Here is a 17,440-nt window from a genome sequence, read left to right on the forward strand (position 1 = left end):
GCAAGCTCAGGTAATGTAAATGAATGCCAAATAGGTAGTAACCCTGCTGGTATCAGAGGAATATTAAAAATGTTAACGTGATAAAAGATTTTCAAGCACAGGTAGTGGCGTTTTTCGTCATTTTGTTAACTTCGATATTTCGTAGCTTTGGTTCAATCGCTACTCTAGTTAAAACGTGACACCTCAACCTCCGTGCTACAAAAGCGCCGTCTGTGCCCTCTCGTGTGGCGAAGCTGTTGCTGAGGCTTTCATTGGTATCAAATGTGCCCTAGCGACCATTGCTGTGCCATTAAAAAGCGGATGCCACAGCAGCAGTGGTGGCCGACGCATCTACTACCACGTAATTCGCGGCACTCCAGTAACGACAATATTATTGTTGGTAGCCCATCGGCTTTTCTCACCCCGCCCAACTGCTATCCCTACGTTCTATAGCGTGATAGTGTGATCGACTCGCCATCTATGCTGCTGTGTGATGCATCCTTTTACTTCCGAAATAGGTCATTAAAATCTTTGGATGATAACGTTTTAGTCTGGGCTGTGAAGCGATGTCGCTCCCTTTCAACGCCCCGTGAGGTGTGACAAAATGCGTTTGTTTCTATTCTCAATAGGAACATACGGCAGATCGCAGAAGCCGGCATATACCCCTCCGCTACCCCCCCCCCCCCCCCGTCATTCCGACACCCTTAGTCGCATATATTTTGTTCCCACGCTGTAATCATATAATAAACGTTTCGACGCTCTAAGTGTGAATACAAAACCTTTGAGCAGCTACACTTTTGGGCAACTCAGACATTTCTGAAGCTGGAAAAGTTAAAACTTTTCAGGGGGCAGAACATTTATTTTTTTATTTAAACTTCAATCATTTGGTAGACATGTCTACGTTTCAACAGTCTGAACACAGCAGAAAGTGAGCGATACATTGTCCCTCTGCAAAGCAAACCTTTGTGCAATTCTTCGCTGTCGTGCCAGATCTTCTCACATTTGTAACCTCAAGGGTATAATTTTATCTCTTCTTTCACTACAACGGTACTCTCCCCCTATATTTTGTTTTTTTTGTGGCAAATGGAAGTACCGGTTTTCATTGTACCAGTGGAGCCACAAACCTTCTCTCAAGGACTGCTGCTATATCGATGGATATGTTTACTTCTATACAAAGTCATTAGAGTGATTGTCTGTTCAATTAGTTTTATTCAGAACCACTACTCACGAGACAAAAATAAAAGTCAAAGATTTGTTTCGTGCGTATTTTAGTGGCATTTTAACATCTTCCTATATTGGAATGCGTTCATACAAACTTGAGAAACTAATGAAGAAAATTCATAACAGCTGGAGAATTGACATAACACACCCGTAAAGCAAAAATGAGGTGTAACATGTTGAGGCACCACGTTTGCTTCTGAGGCTCTGTGGCTTGGAACATTTTGTCTTTATTTTCACAAATCGTAGATTGTCAACGCGCACAAAACTGCACACTGGATATTTTATTTTTCCACCTTAATAAATATGTGTTACCTGTAAAGAAGCTGGTCATAGTAGCGAATTTTACATGCAGAAAGCGTTTAAGACAGAACACCACTATTCTTTTTGAAGGTGGAAACTATGCCAGTCTTTGTGTGGGATAATTCAGTGATTGTATGTTAATACTGAAAACGGAGAAGAGACCTAGTGGTTGAGGAATGGCACGCCTATTTTCAATGACTTGGGTTCAGTAGAGGTCACGCGGGCCGCTTTTTGGTAAGAGGTGAAAAAGGAAAGTGGGTGGGTCGCCACCGTCATTTATACGATGAGGACGACGCCCGGTTGGTGAAGAGTTTTCTTAAGTACTCCTCTACAACGCGATTTATAGCAACTTGTGGCTCCGACGTGTGAAACAGTAGAAACTGTATTTGTGTAAGCACTTTTGGGTTTTTCCTTGGTCCAATGTCAGGAGAAAGCGCGTATCAAAAGAGTTCTTTATTATTTCTTACAAATTAGTAGACTATTGCTAAATGCGGCTAAACATGAGCATAAATTTTCAGCCAAACGGTATCGAGTCATGCAATGATTAGCGACATGCACTCCGGGAACAAACGACACACTAGAAGAAGTAATCTCAACTCGATCCGTAAGTACTGCCGGAGGATTGGAAAACGGCTCGGTCCATTGCAAGCATAATTTCAAGAGACAAGACGTCATCATTTCTGCGGCTGAAGAAGTTGGCGCGAGAACGCAGAACTGCATAATATTGAAGTGTGTTATTGAGAATGACAGCTAACATAATGGTAAATTATTATTCCTTGAGCGGGGTGGACGAACCGGCCCTTCCGGGCGTAGTAAGATTCACCCGGTTGCCGACATAACTCACCCCCTGTGACCAGAAGAAATGCACTAGTAGGTGTTTCTGAGTTTAATCTAGACAGTAATTACAGAGTTCTATCACAAATATAAACCAGTTTTGTTTGTTTGTCTATAAAATCTAAGCCGTTTATTCGTATTATTCCGTTGTTTGTTTTGAGATGGCTGTCTGGCTCGGGCACCACTTCTGCTTCTTTATTCGCTTATTGTGAGCTGGCGTCAATCGTGGACGCTGCTTGCTCATGTGCCGGTTGAGGCACGTCTATTGAGAAATGGGGAATTGGAAAATTTGTTGCGGACCCTTGGAGCTCGCTGGAGCTGCATGACGTATATTGTTTGTCCTCAGTAGTGTCATTGCAAGCGCACCCGCTAACCCGAACCACCTTTTCTTGGCCTCGTTTATTGCTGCACTTGAATAAAGCCCCACAAAGGGTATTTCGTCTCGCAGCCGCAGCTTAGGATTTCACGCGGCGTTGGCGAAGCTAATAGCTTGAGGCAGGGGGATCTGGACTAATACCTATTGCCTCTGCGCACAGTAACAGCCCGCCATAAAGCTAGAAAGAACCCTCCGGAAATGGAATAAACGATCCGCCTTCCTCGGGAACCGCTATGATATAGACCCAAATGATCTTGCATTGTACGAAAACGTCTGCCCTATTATGTTTTCAAAGAAGTACACTATAAACGACATGCCTAGTTTGTGTGTTTCCTCCTCAATTCGTTTTAGTTCTCTGTTGGTGTTTTATTGTTATTGTTTTATTATTCTGGTTGCAGGTTTGTTATCAATAATATTTTGCTTCTTCAGTAAATACCTGGAGCACCACCTCGTGAGAGAGTTCAAAACAGACGCAGCTTCTTCTGGCCGGAAACCGTTTAAACACTTTCAACATAATAATTCAACTGTAAGAATAGATGTCCGTCAAGGTACTTCAGCTTACTCTAAATCTATCTACGTTTATAATCTGTTCTGCACATCGCTCACGTATTACTTGTCCTTTTTCAGATAAACCGTTTTCAAATCCCCGTCAGCTGATCTGCTGTGAAAATTTTTATTCACAGCATGTACTCAAAACCAGAACCAAATTTTCACTGGATGCGACAGGGTGACAGTACTGTCGAGAGACTTTGACAGCAGCTAAGTAATGTTCACAGGCTGCTGGAAATAAACCGGCGTAATTTGCGGTGTGATAATGCTGCTGTAGTTTGCCCACACTACCTTATCTATTTTGGAATTGCTCGCCACCTCTTTGTTACTGTCTGCACTTGTAATTATTGCGGTGGGTTTCATTTTATTGAGCTTAACTATGCGAAACTACTTAATTTCAGCTTGAAGAGGCGCGCTCCGCTGAGAGCGTCCCCGCATCTGTTGGCCACAAGCACAGCAGACATGTGTTCGACAGTTTTGTTTACAACATATATCAGTATTAAGATCACAGGCTGATGTGTCAATAAACGAAGTGTGCGGTATCGCCGCGTAACGTTATTATTCCATGTATACAGCCAGACTACTAAGCTAACTGCTCTTAAAACGAGTAAGAATGAGCACCAATTTATTACGCTAGCCGTTCCAATAAACTCACATATTTAAGTCCAGGAATGAAATGGAGTATCAAAGTTAGGCATTCATAAATTTTTATTTTACCAAAGCTTTTAGGGTATTTACAATTCATTTAAATAAAATAGGCTTGCGAGTGGTGAGCAGTATGTCATCGTCTCATACGCACTGTATGTCTCAAACTGCGCGGAATAACCATGCCACTAAGGTTACGATGAGTTTTTCTTAAAAATATGACCTGAAATGCGTTCTTTTCCGCACAGTCACCACAACAAAAAAAGCTTATAAAAGTTTATTCAAAACATTCTGCGTTTTCTAGGGTAGGGGTCATTTTACGAGAGTGGTTTGGTACACTTGTTGTTGTATACCGATAACATACTGTTCTTCCCTGAAGCACTGCAAATTTTCTTAAAGGAACTGCTGCAATCATGCAGGCCTCTTTCGCTTTTTACCCGTAATTCACACGTTGTGTATTCAATATCTGAAAAAGAGAGAAATGTTACTATGAATTGACACTTTCTTGCAATTATGTGAAATACAGTGTGACGTATTCATGTGCTACAGAGGATTCTTCAAGGTACCCATTTTTTAAGAGATGGTCTGCTTCGCAATCGATCAGAAAAAAACAAACGTGAATGAAGCTCTGCATCGGAACGAGCATCGGCGAATTGAATTACGGCGGGTTTTCTCTGCGAGCATAAATTTCTCGGCTGTAGCAAATCGGAAACAAAAAAACTAAGAACTGGAATTCTGGTGATCCTGCAGAGGCATTTTGTTTATGTGATGGCAGGACGAAACACTCTATATCAAGAACAGATTGCCTGCGCAGCATAAAAAATAAAGAGGGAAACATGCGCTCATCTACAGATATAGATAACCTGGGGCGACCAGATGTGGGGAGAGAAGTCACATGGAAGCAATCTGTTATGCATGGTTTGCAACATCACCACCTCTAAGCATGCATATACCTATTAAAATAAAACAGCACTCCCAATAACAAAATTAGTGCCCTTCCAGTTGGTGGACCTCAATGACCAGAGAAGCTGTGTGTAGTTTTAGGAGTGCTGCGAAGCAAAGTACATTTGTGTGTAATTGGCGGTTGGGTACAATGGCAAAGCATAAATGGTGTGCCTAAAGAGAGATGGGGCGGACAGGTGGCAGCGTCTGCAGAAGAAAATCATCCAGCGATGGCATTTGCTGCGAAGCAGGCAGGTACGAGCCACTTTTTCGCAGCTTTTCCTTGCTCTATGAGATATTTCTTGATTTGTATGCTTTGTTTCAGTGGTACCTTGCACTCTACAAAGTCGAGCTTAAGTTTAAGACTGCTGTGCTCACCTTCTCTTTGTTGCACGTTTTGTTGCCTCATGACGTTTGCCTCCCTGCCCACTTACTGAACTATTTTTTTTTTATTTTCAGCTCTTGCCCATCGTGACAATTACTTCTTGGTATACTTCCGACACCAAGTACGCGCCTGTGTGCCAAGGATCGTCTGTCCTCAACCAACCTCTAGCTACACCAAAAATGCTGTCGTGGGGGCCTTCTTTGTAACAGGTCATTTTTTGAAGGTCAGGCCAACGCGTTGCACGAAAAATTAGGCGTGCTGACTTCGTACATAGACAAATAATTTTGATTGTATATAACGAAAGAAGGTACAGAAAAAAACACCAGTACTAATATAATCGGCATATTCCAGCTCGAAGGCAGTTCGAGGAGTGGGAGGTGTTGCCGTTGACACTGTCGTCGTTGGGAGATTGCATGTTTTTCTAGCTCGTACTCGAGATGACTGATTCAAAATGCTATTTTGCTATAGCTCCCAAGTCATTGTCCGCCTTGGACTCCTGGAGATAGGTGTGGCATTCAGATTTCACATTTCAGATTTGTGTCTGAGTGCTGCCCAGAATTTAACAATCCCCGTGTTCCTTCCTGCCAATATACTGCAACATTCCTTCCACGAAAGGCTGCCTGAACTGCAGGAAGCCTTGGTTCCAAACAACGACACGTGCGAGCTTCGAATATTACTTCAGCTACAGACAGACGGTGTCTCACTGTATTCTGATATAAACATAAATTACTGCTTGGGAATATTCGTCAAGATGAAAGCCTAGTTATCACATCGGGCGGTACAGTCATTGAATGAACCAATTCATCTAAGGTGATAATCGCCACTTGTTTAGAGAACTAGTTTCACGTAATATTATTTGTAAGTTATTACTGGCCATTCATAGCTAAATCTTCGGCACTAATAAATTATAACAGCCTTTTTATGGCGATGATGTAAATTGTTATTGTATTTTGCAAATAAAAAAGAGCTTTTTGAGTAAACAGATTTTGTATAAATAGAAAGGGATTGAGTTTTAATGTTTCTGAATGTAGCAGATTTCATGTAGGTACCAAACTGAAACACCTTAAAATAACTGTTTTGTCTGAAGGTACGAAAGGCTCGTTTCTTGGTTTATGACAACTACAATTTGCCGTGATCCAGATGAATGGTCTACAGAAGAGAAATCCTAATCACCGTTTAGCCAATTCTGGGCGTAATAAAAGTAGGACTTGAGTATACTTGTGTTTTTTTATAATATTTTTCTGTAATTGACGCAAGAAAACTGTGGGTCATTCCTTCTCTCTAAGGCGAAGGATAATGCCAAGTACAATTTTCCAGTACTGCGTAATCATTTTTCCTAAGCGCGTTTTTTTAAGATATATTAATGGACGGTACTTTCACTTTTGGTCAGAGTATATAACTGTCAACAGATACGTGTTTAGAAGCCAAAGATTACATGATGTGTTACGGCGGATGTATGTCCTAATAAAAAATGACTGCAGTGGACCTTTGGATGCAGTTGAAGGTATATGCTTCAAAAGGTAGCATGCACGACCTTCCATCTCCCTAAATTATCACTAGCGATACAAAGGTCGTCACTCCCCACCGGGTAATATTAACAGGCGCAGGGACACAGTGAAAAGCTCCCACTAACCCTCAGAAAATAAGTGAGGCCAGATAGTTTTTGTAGAATGTTTCAGGCTTACAATAAAAACATTCAGAAATAAAAAAAAACGTATGGATTCCTATGACCATCCCGAGGGTAAAAATATATAAGACCCTGCATAAGACCAGTATGTTTGTAACTGGAAATCAAGATAGTCACTACCAATAACGGTAAGGCATGACACGAAGGTTATTAGATAAGGTATTGCTAAAATTAGAGCCCCTTCGGTGGAGGGAAGCCGTAATACGACTAGGCGTAAAAAGACTGATTTTGAGTTAAATGCGTAGATTGCGGTGGCAAAAAACTTTGTGCAAGTAAAATGTCTCAAGAGCATGCGTCTGAAGCAGCGAACAATACAGCGATTTTGACTTGTAATTCGATTGCGAACTGCCCTTCTTTCTTTTGTAGTGGGTGCTCCTCCTTACGCGAAGCTTGCAATACTCGAGATAGACGGACTAATGAGATTACGATAAAAGCAGCAAGATAGTGGCTTTGTTATCTTCTTTGTGCTTGTGCATAGTACTAAACAAGCCTGATCACAAGCGTCTAAAAGTGTTTTTCGCCACATGACCCAGGTGTAGTCCTCCCAATCACTAATAAACACAAACGCTTCCCCATTCATCATGATGGTCAACAAAGCCAAAGTGAACCGGGTGGAGAATGTAGTATTGCCACTGAGAGCTCTACGATATCATTTCTCGGTATTCATAACGATAACGGAGGCCAACATTGGCCGGTGGGGAGCACGTGCACAAGCAGCGATATTGACGTGACTTGGGTCTTGCACATCGTGTGGATGGTGCGTTCAAGAGAACAAAGCGTTGGCCTGGAAGAAACCCAAAAGATGTATTTGGTGAACGGTTGACAGGAAGGTGACGCCATGCCGTTTCGCCAGGAATTAGTGATGTGACCGACTCCAGAGCAATTTGCTCAGATCTGTCTTCGAGGGGCTCTATTCCTCAGGATTCCAGCATTGGTAAGGTGAAAAATCAAGTTAGGGGTGCAGAATCAGCGCTTCTGAGGGGAGGCTTGAAGCATTTTCACAAGGCGGACTAATTGCGAGCTGGAAAAGTTTTCGGATCGATTGTTTGCAAGAGCTGGGACACCCTGCCGAAAGGCGACAACAAAGTCAGCAGAGATGTGGGCAGGCTTCGGGAGCTGTTGACTTGTTTTGTGCAGGTAACCAGTGGATTTGACAAATATTTTTATACGATCACATTGCAAAGATTACAGCTTTCTGTTTTTTAGACGACTCATGGCACACCGATTACGTTTCATCTTTCGATATTCTTTTTGTAGTTTTGAATTGGGCAAAAGGAACTATTGAACGTGTTTGGGGGGGCACAACTGTTAAACTTGGTGACCATTTGAAGTACTTTGGGGCCTAATAAATTCTGACAAGGCTTTCAAAGGTCGGGAACAATATTTTTTGGTTTACGTCCTTTTTTTTATTTCTGGTAATTAACGAGGCATATACAGTAAATACAACTAAATCAATATTGTTGAGATTGTTGTTTACGCCCGATGAATATTTTTCGTACTTTTGCGAGTTCTATTATTTGTGATAATTGCATAAATTGTATGTTCTTGGTAGCACCTTTTGAGGGTAAGGCCACTTGTTTCTAACTCCACCTAATAACAACCGTTTTGAAATAAAATGAGGTACGCACTTAGGAATCTTATTCTGAAACACTAAAACCTGCTGGACTAAGCCGTTTTTATCAAAAATGGTTTTGAAAGTTTTTAATGCAAAGGTTTCTCTAAAGTTTTCTGATTCCTCAGTATTCGCAAATGAGTTGCGTGGACTGAGGACACAGCAGATCTAGTCGTCTTCTATAGCTTCGAGAAAGAGTAAATGGAGAATACAAAAGGTCCTGCCACACGGCCGGGAAATTTTTGTGAGTTCTTTTTTTCTTCCGCGTTGGCGCGGTCATTCATTAAGCCGGCTTCGCAATCAGGATTCGGCCTCCTTCGCCATCTTCAGTAGCTTTAATCTCACTTTTAGTAGTGATGCGCCTGCCATAAAAAATATGTAAAACACAAAGTTTTTTTCATACAAAAAGAGTTAAATCAATGTCTACAATCCACCGTCGTTAAACACAGAATCCAAACTGCCAAATTCCGAAACCAAAGTCTACTCCAACTGAGCCATTTCGAAAGAAGACTTGCGCTCTAACGAACCCAAACAACATATTGTGCACCTGGAATAAATTGATAACAATATCAAATAAACGCCTCTTTTGTAACGCGTGCGACCCATGTTCTACTATGAAAACGGAAGGCGTTTTCTTCCCTGGTTTTTCTTTTTCGTTTCATACAGCGGGCGGTGTTTTATTGAGTTTTTGTTTTTATTGTAAGGTTGCGTACTACTTTATTGGTTTAATGTTCTTTTATTATTTCCTCCGACCTCCCGACCCCTTGTGCGTGTTTGTCTTTACGTCTCGAAAAGATACGCCCTGGGAAAGCGACACGAAATTGTATTTGTGTGCTAAGGGCACCTAAATTCGGTGTTGGGTTTATGATTTTCCCTCGTCATAATTAACCTATTCTTCTGTAATATTTGTGTACATACTTAGCACGCCGTTTGTTCCTGTAGATATAGTGCAGTGCGCACAAACGGATTTTTTTATTTCCAATTGGCAGCGCATAATTTTGCTCCCTACCACTGCTAACCCGGCACCGCTCAGTATGTTTTGTTGACCGAGTGGTTAGGTGACGATTTTATGGCCTATGTTTCAGTGGGTTGATTCTCGGGACCTTCACATCTCCAGTTTTGTTTCGAGGCACGCGTCCCAACTCCCGCGTATCGTCATTTTCCCATCTCGTCAGTTTCTTTAAAACTTCCTGGCCTAGCATTTTTCTCCGATACTTCTCCGATGATGATACCTTTTTGTTACCGATCGCCACAACAACAGCGCGAGTTTAAACAGCTCCGCCGTTAAAATAAGGTTGGGTGAGGATTCCTGTGCCGTAAAGCAATTGCCATAATGGCAAACAGTAGCTTTCCACAATTGCTAACCATTTTACGCGGTCGGTCTGCTGATGCACTGTGATTGCGCTCCAAAATATTCCAAGAATGTTGCGACGGATGCTTGCAGGGCCACCTTTGTTGTTCTATCGAGTGTTAATAAGGAATAAGGTAGCGCTATCCAGAACAGAGTTGCCTGATATTTTCAGATTCAATATAAAGGCGAGGCTCACACTAAACAAGCAATATTTAATAAAAATAAATTCGAGAGACGTGGCGAAATAGATAGCTACTGTGCACAGTCAAACTCACGTAGCATTACTTCCAGTACTCTTTCTTTTTAGGTTTGGTCACTACTCGCTGAGATTTCGCTGATATCTCGCTGAAGTTGGCGACCGTAGATTGGTCGCGGTACCATGGAGGATATATGCTGGGCAATTTTTATTGCGAGATGAGGCGCTGGTGCAGTGTCGTGTATTTGTATCGATACATGTGTGGGGGAACACTTCTCTGATTCCGATTTGTTTAACACCGTTTTTTACAATAGCAAGCACTGTACAAGGATAGCTTTAAAACGCACGACAATATATAATTGAATTTTTGGAGATGGATATCTCAGGTGCGTAAAACAGGCATTTCTGTCAAATATTCCATTTGACTTCGGTACAGCGCTAAATTGCCCTGAGAGCTCATTTGCCTTGCATAAACAATAGGAACCAAAGTATCCACCTAATTGGTTCGTGTTTTTTTTTCCGAAGCAACCCTAACTGGTTCATTCTATTATGTTATCCATGTTAAAGCCGACATCTTTCGCCGTCCTACAATTTCACTCGTGATTTGGTTCTGGTTCACACAAATGCACCAGTGCAAGAATGTTTGGCACGAAAGGAAGGAAAACGCTGTAAAACTACTCACTTGGAGCTAGGTCACCTTGAAACACTGAAAATACACCACATGTATGACGTTCATCTTCATACACCATCTGCTCGATCGATATTGGTTTTGGGCTATGACTTGCTGTTTACAAAACCAACAACAGACAGCGAAAACAAATATGTGATATTTGTATTTGCAAACATATTTGTTACATCATTGATAACGTTCTAACAGGAAATATTTATTTTCGCACTGGAACGTCGCATAGAAATCGCTTCAACTATTCCCCAGGCCTCGAAATCTACTCTCGAACTATTGAATAATTGCTACTACGTATTGTGTATTTTGGGTTTTTGTGTGCTCAATAAATGTTTGTGAATCCGCATTGCATTGAATAGTGACTGAAACATTCTCTATAAGTCCTTATCTCTCAGTGGACGCTGTGTTGCTGAACAAACCAGCCCCAGCTATGTTTCAGCCTACCACCACTTGTGTGCTATTTAGTGGGGCGGTGTTTCAGAAAATTTTATAATTAAAAGCGATATAAACTATCGCATATTTTCATTTCGGTTACGAGAAGGTCATTATTTGAATACCGTTTGCTTTGAAAGGATTCCTCTTCCTCATAGTGGCCATCATCATCAATAACCTATTCGAGTTCACTGAAGGATAAAGCCCTCTCCCGCCAACCTCCACCCTCTCTTTTCCTGTGCATATCGAGTCCATTGCTTCCCTGCGATATTCCTGATTTTTTCTTTCAACCAAAATATTACCCATTTCCTTATTAGACTCTCTCCCCTCAGAATCCACTACGTTACCAGTGTAGCCCACCATCTGACTACATGATCAGGCATCTCTCATTTCACTTTGTAGTTTCAACTATTATATTTAACTCTCAAGTATACTCTCTGCTCCACCTGGCTACTTCCCTACCCATCAGCATTGTCCCTACTATCCTTCCTTGAAATATTTGTTAAGCACACCTAAGTATTTTTTTTTAAATTGCTTTGTAAGACGCAGAGTTCGTCTTCCATACGTCATCCCCGTCAGCACGCATTCGTTGTATTGTGTTCTCTTCAGTGATAGAGACAGCGTACTGTTTATTATGTGGGAGGCCTATCTGAGTGTATCAGAGGTCACAGCTATTGTGCGCGGATTCCCTTCACATGAATTGATAAGCGCGGAAAACATGTCCAAGGTAGTTACGCGTTTCTACTGGCTCAAGACGTGCATTACCTAAGCGGAAAAGAGCAATTAGGAGAGCAATGAGGAGAGCAATAATGAAAGAGTATTCTCTTTGGGTTTCACTGCAAGGGATTTTGATTTTTGTTCATCAAGCCTTTTCAAAAGTGTCCTAACAATTCGCTCGGCAAGAAACGGTTGTAAGGAACACCAAAATTGTTGAAGTAATACCCGTTTGTTCGTTGTCCTGCGAGTTGAAGTTACGCTTTTTAAATACACCCTTTATATTCACTGTGAACAGTTTATCGAGTTCTTATCTCCCTGTCGAACTCCTTATCCGCTCGGTACATTTTTCTTCTCTTAAACAGTAATGTACAACCAGCATGATACTTATATACGGCGTCGAAACGCCTTAGGCAGGTCCCTTCTATTCACTGCTGTTATATTGTTCGAGCCCCGCTTCCGTATTTCCAGTATCAAACTTTTGCGAATAGGCAAATATTGTTTTGCAAATAGGCCTGTTGTTATCGGCTGATTTTTTGGTGCCTGATTGATTCCATGGATGTGGTGTATTGTAAATTATCCTTTTCTAAACACAGCTCATTTTTCTCGTTTTGGAAGTCGAGGCTGTGACATATGTGAATAAATATTAACTTGCTAAACATCTTGTTTACGAGCCATAGGGTGTTTTTTCTTCTCGAACACCTCTCAATGCTTTGTTTCTTCAAGCATGCCGTGTCGCGCGTTTCCCGTTCTCAACGAAAGTTACGTACTCCAACTCTCCAAACAATGTTTAGTGATTCCTCAGAAAGCCGCTCATGCATACGTTCTCTACAAAAGAAACGCGGAAAGGAGCTGTTCATACGTGGGCCACGCTTGCAACAACCCCAGTAGCTGTTTTTACCTGCTCATAGTGTTTATTACTTCTCTCTGTACGACGTATTGGAGTCGTAACTTGATACCTCAAACTTATCTACAGCATTTTTAATAAAACGCAAATGATTTCGTGTAAAATATACACAAAAGACGTTTACTAATAATCTTATAAATGCCACAGACACAAGCCTTCGAGGTGTCACTTCCCCTTGTTCGGATACTACGGCACCGGTGGCTCTTCTTTCACCCCCTCGAAGATAATTTTTTTCGTTGTAACATAGTGTCGAATCGTAAATCGACGCCGCCAAGTCATCAGCGTCATTTTAGTATCTGGACATCAAGTCACCCGGGTAGAAAGTGTGAAAAGCGCCGTCTACGGATTGCCTAGAAAAAGAAGCAATACACGCAACACTTCTGTCATGTCTCACGAAAACAGTCGTAGGTCGCTTTTCATTCTCACGACGTGCGGGTTATTCGCGCTCTAACGCAACGTGTAATCAGGAACATATTCGCGAGCACACCAGTTTCTCGGCCGGTTCAACGCCGCCCGGTTCCAAGAAGTGTCAAACTTTTCTTCCGATTTTTTGCAGCGATTAAGAATATTTGAGTCAACAAATTAAAGCGCGATGCTTTTCTCTTCTCTCTCCCTGTACATAACCCATGCTGGAATTAGGTGGTTCCTAATCAGAAAAACCATTATTTGGCGTATCAGGTAAGTAAAACTAGATACGTGGATATACTACACGAAAGATCCTTGGGACAGAAACAGCGATCTTCGGCAATGATCTGCTCCTTTGGTGTAGTTGTATGTCCCACTTCCCATGACTCACAAACCGAACATTCCACCTTCCATCCCAAGCAGATATACAGTACCTGAAAACGGTGGCTTGAAGGACAACGATTCGGCAAAAAGTGCTACGAATCTCTGTGTTGCGATAGGAAGTATCTGGAACTTGAAATTAGCAACGTTCGACCCGCGAACTTTGTTTACCTACTGAAGACTCGCTGCAGTATTGGAGAAGCTCTCGGACATTAGGTTGGATTTAATAGGAATAAAACTAGGTACAAAAACCCGGAGAAGGATTCACCGAGTTCAGCAGCGTGCGTGCTCTGTGCTACCGAATGCACCAAGCAAAGAAAGAGGATGAGATGGAATTATAATTACCGCAGAATCAGGGATAAATGTCGAGTAATTCCTTAGTTTACCCAAATGGTCATAGTAGTTGTGCTCAAGCTAAACAGGCTATAGAGGCAAGAATAGCACAAGCATGTTCGTTGACAGCTCGGTACCATGATGAAGCTGTACGCAGTTTCTACGAGGACTTTTGATCAGCAATAGAAGGGACTGAGAGTTCACAACTGCTATGGGAGATTTTATTGCAAAAGGAGACGTGAAGTAATTTGGAAAAATTTCCGTAGGAACTGTAGAACAGGCAGTCGGAAAAGTAGAACAGATAGAACGGTGGTACTGGCCTAGAACAATCTCTTGTAGTTGAACGAAAAATTATTCTACAAACTAAATAATGAGAACTTTACAAGGCAAAACCCCAAGGTACCGACGAAATTTGTAATTTTGTGTGGCCAAACTTCAACAGACAAAGAACGAGACTTGCGAAATGCAAAAAAAGCCCAATTTGGCTTGAGTCAGTACCACTGCGCGGGAGATTGAATATTGCTCGAAACCAAATTCACGCTTTTAACAGGTGAAGCGGTGGGAAGTGTAGACTTATGACACAGATCGATCTTTGTGTCTCTCCAATCTTAACAATAAGCCTGCGCTTTTTCGCTTTCTTCGATCGAGAAAAGCAGTACCTTCTCCAGATAATACAGACACTGTGGTGCTATCTTAAGGTGAACTCTCAGAGTCCCTAGAGTCGATAGCTGATGGGCTTCAAGCTCGTTTTTCGTCTTCCTTAGCGATGTCATTTACTCCGCCAGACGTGGTAGACGACTTCATAGAGGTAACGCTATCAGAGCTCGCTGACCTCATGACTAAATTGACTGCTGCAGCTCCTGGCCCAGATGGCATTAGAACCGAAATGCTGAAATTATTATTTGACGAGGCTCCCAATCATTTACTTAACATGGTCAATTATTCTATTAGACATGCATGAATCCCCGATGTCTGGCGTCTCGCCAAAATACTTCCGGTACTTAAAAATGTTGGTCAGGGCCTCTGGGTTGAAAACGTCAGGCCTATTGCATTGACATCTAACGTGGTTAAATTATACGAGCTGATTTTGCGGCAGCGCATAATGCAATTGGTGTCCAGTTCTAGAATCTTTAGCCCAAGACAAATTGGTTTCCTCCCTGGGTGTTCGATTTCGAGTGCGCATATGGACCTTGAAAGCCGGATTAAACTAGCCCGTCGAACTAACCAGTTTTCGGCTCTAGTTACCCTAGATGTAGCAAAAGCTTTTGATAGCGTCGAATACCCTCTGTTGTTGTCCCGGTTACAAGACTTACACTTCCCAAGGTATATCATAGCTTGGATTTGTGAATTTCTGAGAGACAGGCAGTTCAGTTGTGTAAAATTTAATGTTACCTCCTCACAGCAGCCACAGTCTAGGGGCGTACCGCAAGAGGCGGTCCTTTCCCCTGTTCTTTTTAACATCCTTGTAAGCGCTATTCCGGTGCTTTCTGGTGTTTCTACATATGTATATGCCGACGATATTGCGTTTTTTTTGCATCAGCGCCTGACATTCAATCTCTTTACAAATTATTGCAGTCTTACCTGAACATTATTGCCCCGTGGTTGCACAGTATTTGTCTCTCTATGATTGTGAACAAATGTTCCTCATTAGTTTTTTCAATCTCAGGTCCTGTTAACTATACTCTCAGTTACCGACAGTGCATAATGCATCAGGTTCCTTCTTTAAAGTACCTCGGGATTATTTACACCAGTGAACTTGACTGGACCCCACATATAGCCCTCATTGAGGCCAAAGGTGCACGTGCTGTTGGGTTGTTGAGAAGTCTAAGTCATAGAAAGAACGGCATGCGCAGAGAGACCCTTCTTATGATATACAGAATGTACGTTTGCCCCATTTTAGAGTTTGGGTGCATGTTGTTCTCTGGGTGCGCCGCGTATAAGCTTCATCTTCTGGTTATTCTGGAGCGCCAGGCTCTTGAGCTGCTTTTTAGGGTTGCCTAAGAATGCAGCAAATGCACTAGTTTACTTGGAAGCGCGCGTTCCTCCTCTGCTTGAGAGGTTCCAGATTCTGACTGTTGAAACTCTTTTGAGAGCTTATAGCTCTGAGGTGAAGAGGGAGCCGTTTATCTTTATTGCAGAACCAAGTGCGTTTATGATGCACCAATGGCCCAGGTCCTAATGTCCACAAAGCACTTTGGTACAGAGCTTCCTTCCTTCATTGGGTGTAGTAATAAATCAGATTATTCCATATACTGACAGGAGTTCACCTCTTTCTATCAATTTCCAGAACATTTTCCCCAAAAATGCTAAACTTTTACCAGCCAGTCTGCTCAATCGCCTTCTCGAAGATTGTTTGGCCTCTATGCAGCAGGGGCTATAATATACACAGATGCCTCTCAACGAGAAGAAAAATCCGGTATCGGAATATTTTCTCTTTCCCTTAACTGGACCTTTTATGTTCGTCTGCGTGATTTTATCCCCATATTCTTTGCGGAATTCCTGGCAATGGTCCTGGCGCTACGAAAGCTGAATGTATCAATTACATCTCTAATGATAATTTCCGATTCTTTTTCTGTATGCCTAGCCCTTTCTTCCCCTAAAGACACTCCCCTTCTTCGGACGTTTCGGTCACTCCTGCCACCTCACTTCACTGAAATTCACCTTCTTTGGGTTCCGGGTTATGCAGGGATCACATTCAACGAGACTGCCGACTCTCTAGCAAGGAAAGCACTTTCTGGGCCTGTGGTAGACGTCGTAGAGCCGACACATTTATTAACAGCAGCTAGGTACCGTAGGATGCCAAATCTCCAAGTACAGCAAGAATCGATTTTATTATCATTAAGGGATTTTATTCATCTTAAATTCTCATGGAAACCTGAATGGTGCCCTTCACGCAACTTAGAGGTGGTTATTACAGCCTTACGTTGTCGAGTACCTAAGTTAAATAGGTATTTGCACAGGTCTCCTCTGGCGCCAACAGCTCTGTGCAGCTATTGCAACGAAGACGAGTCTGTCGAACACTACCTTTTGACATGCCGACGTTTTTCCCAACTGAGACGTCAGTCCCTCGAGGTGCCGCTTTACAGTTTGGGGATATCCCTAACAGTGCCGGCTATACTGTCGTTCGGGGCATCCGAAACGGGGTTCTGCAGCCGGTATGTATGCTCTGCCCTGCTGCTCTACATTGAAAATTCAAAACGATTCTTTTTATGATTGCGATTGGTCACCCTCGCTTTGATTTTCCAGGATTTTTATTTTCTCAAAAAGTTTTCCAACCGGTCTAAATTATCTTTCCTAAACATCTCGTGATTAGATAAGAATTGCATTCATTTTAATCATCCTCTGTTGATTGGCCGATCCCCTGATTGGGTATGTGCCATACGTAAAGGCGCAACAACAACAACACCGGCTAAACAACAACCTATCAACGGCAATACCAGACTAGGGCAGCCGATGCAGAAGCAGCATACGGGAAGCGACCCATTAAGCCAACTCAAAAACAACGAAAC

The sequence above is a fragment of the Haemaphysalis longicornis genome, unplaced genomic scaffold (genome assembly GCF_048455015.1).
Source record: "Haemaphysalis longicornis isolate Haplotype H1 unplaced genomic scaffold, Haemaphysalis longicornis Haplotype H1 scaffold_6, whole genome shotgun sequence".
Lineage (NCBI taxonomy): Eukaryota > Metazoa > Arthropoda > Arachnida > Ixodida > Ixodidae > Haemaphysalis > Haemaphysalis longicornis.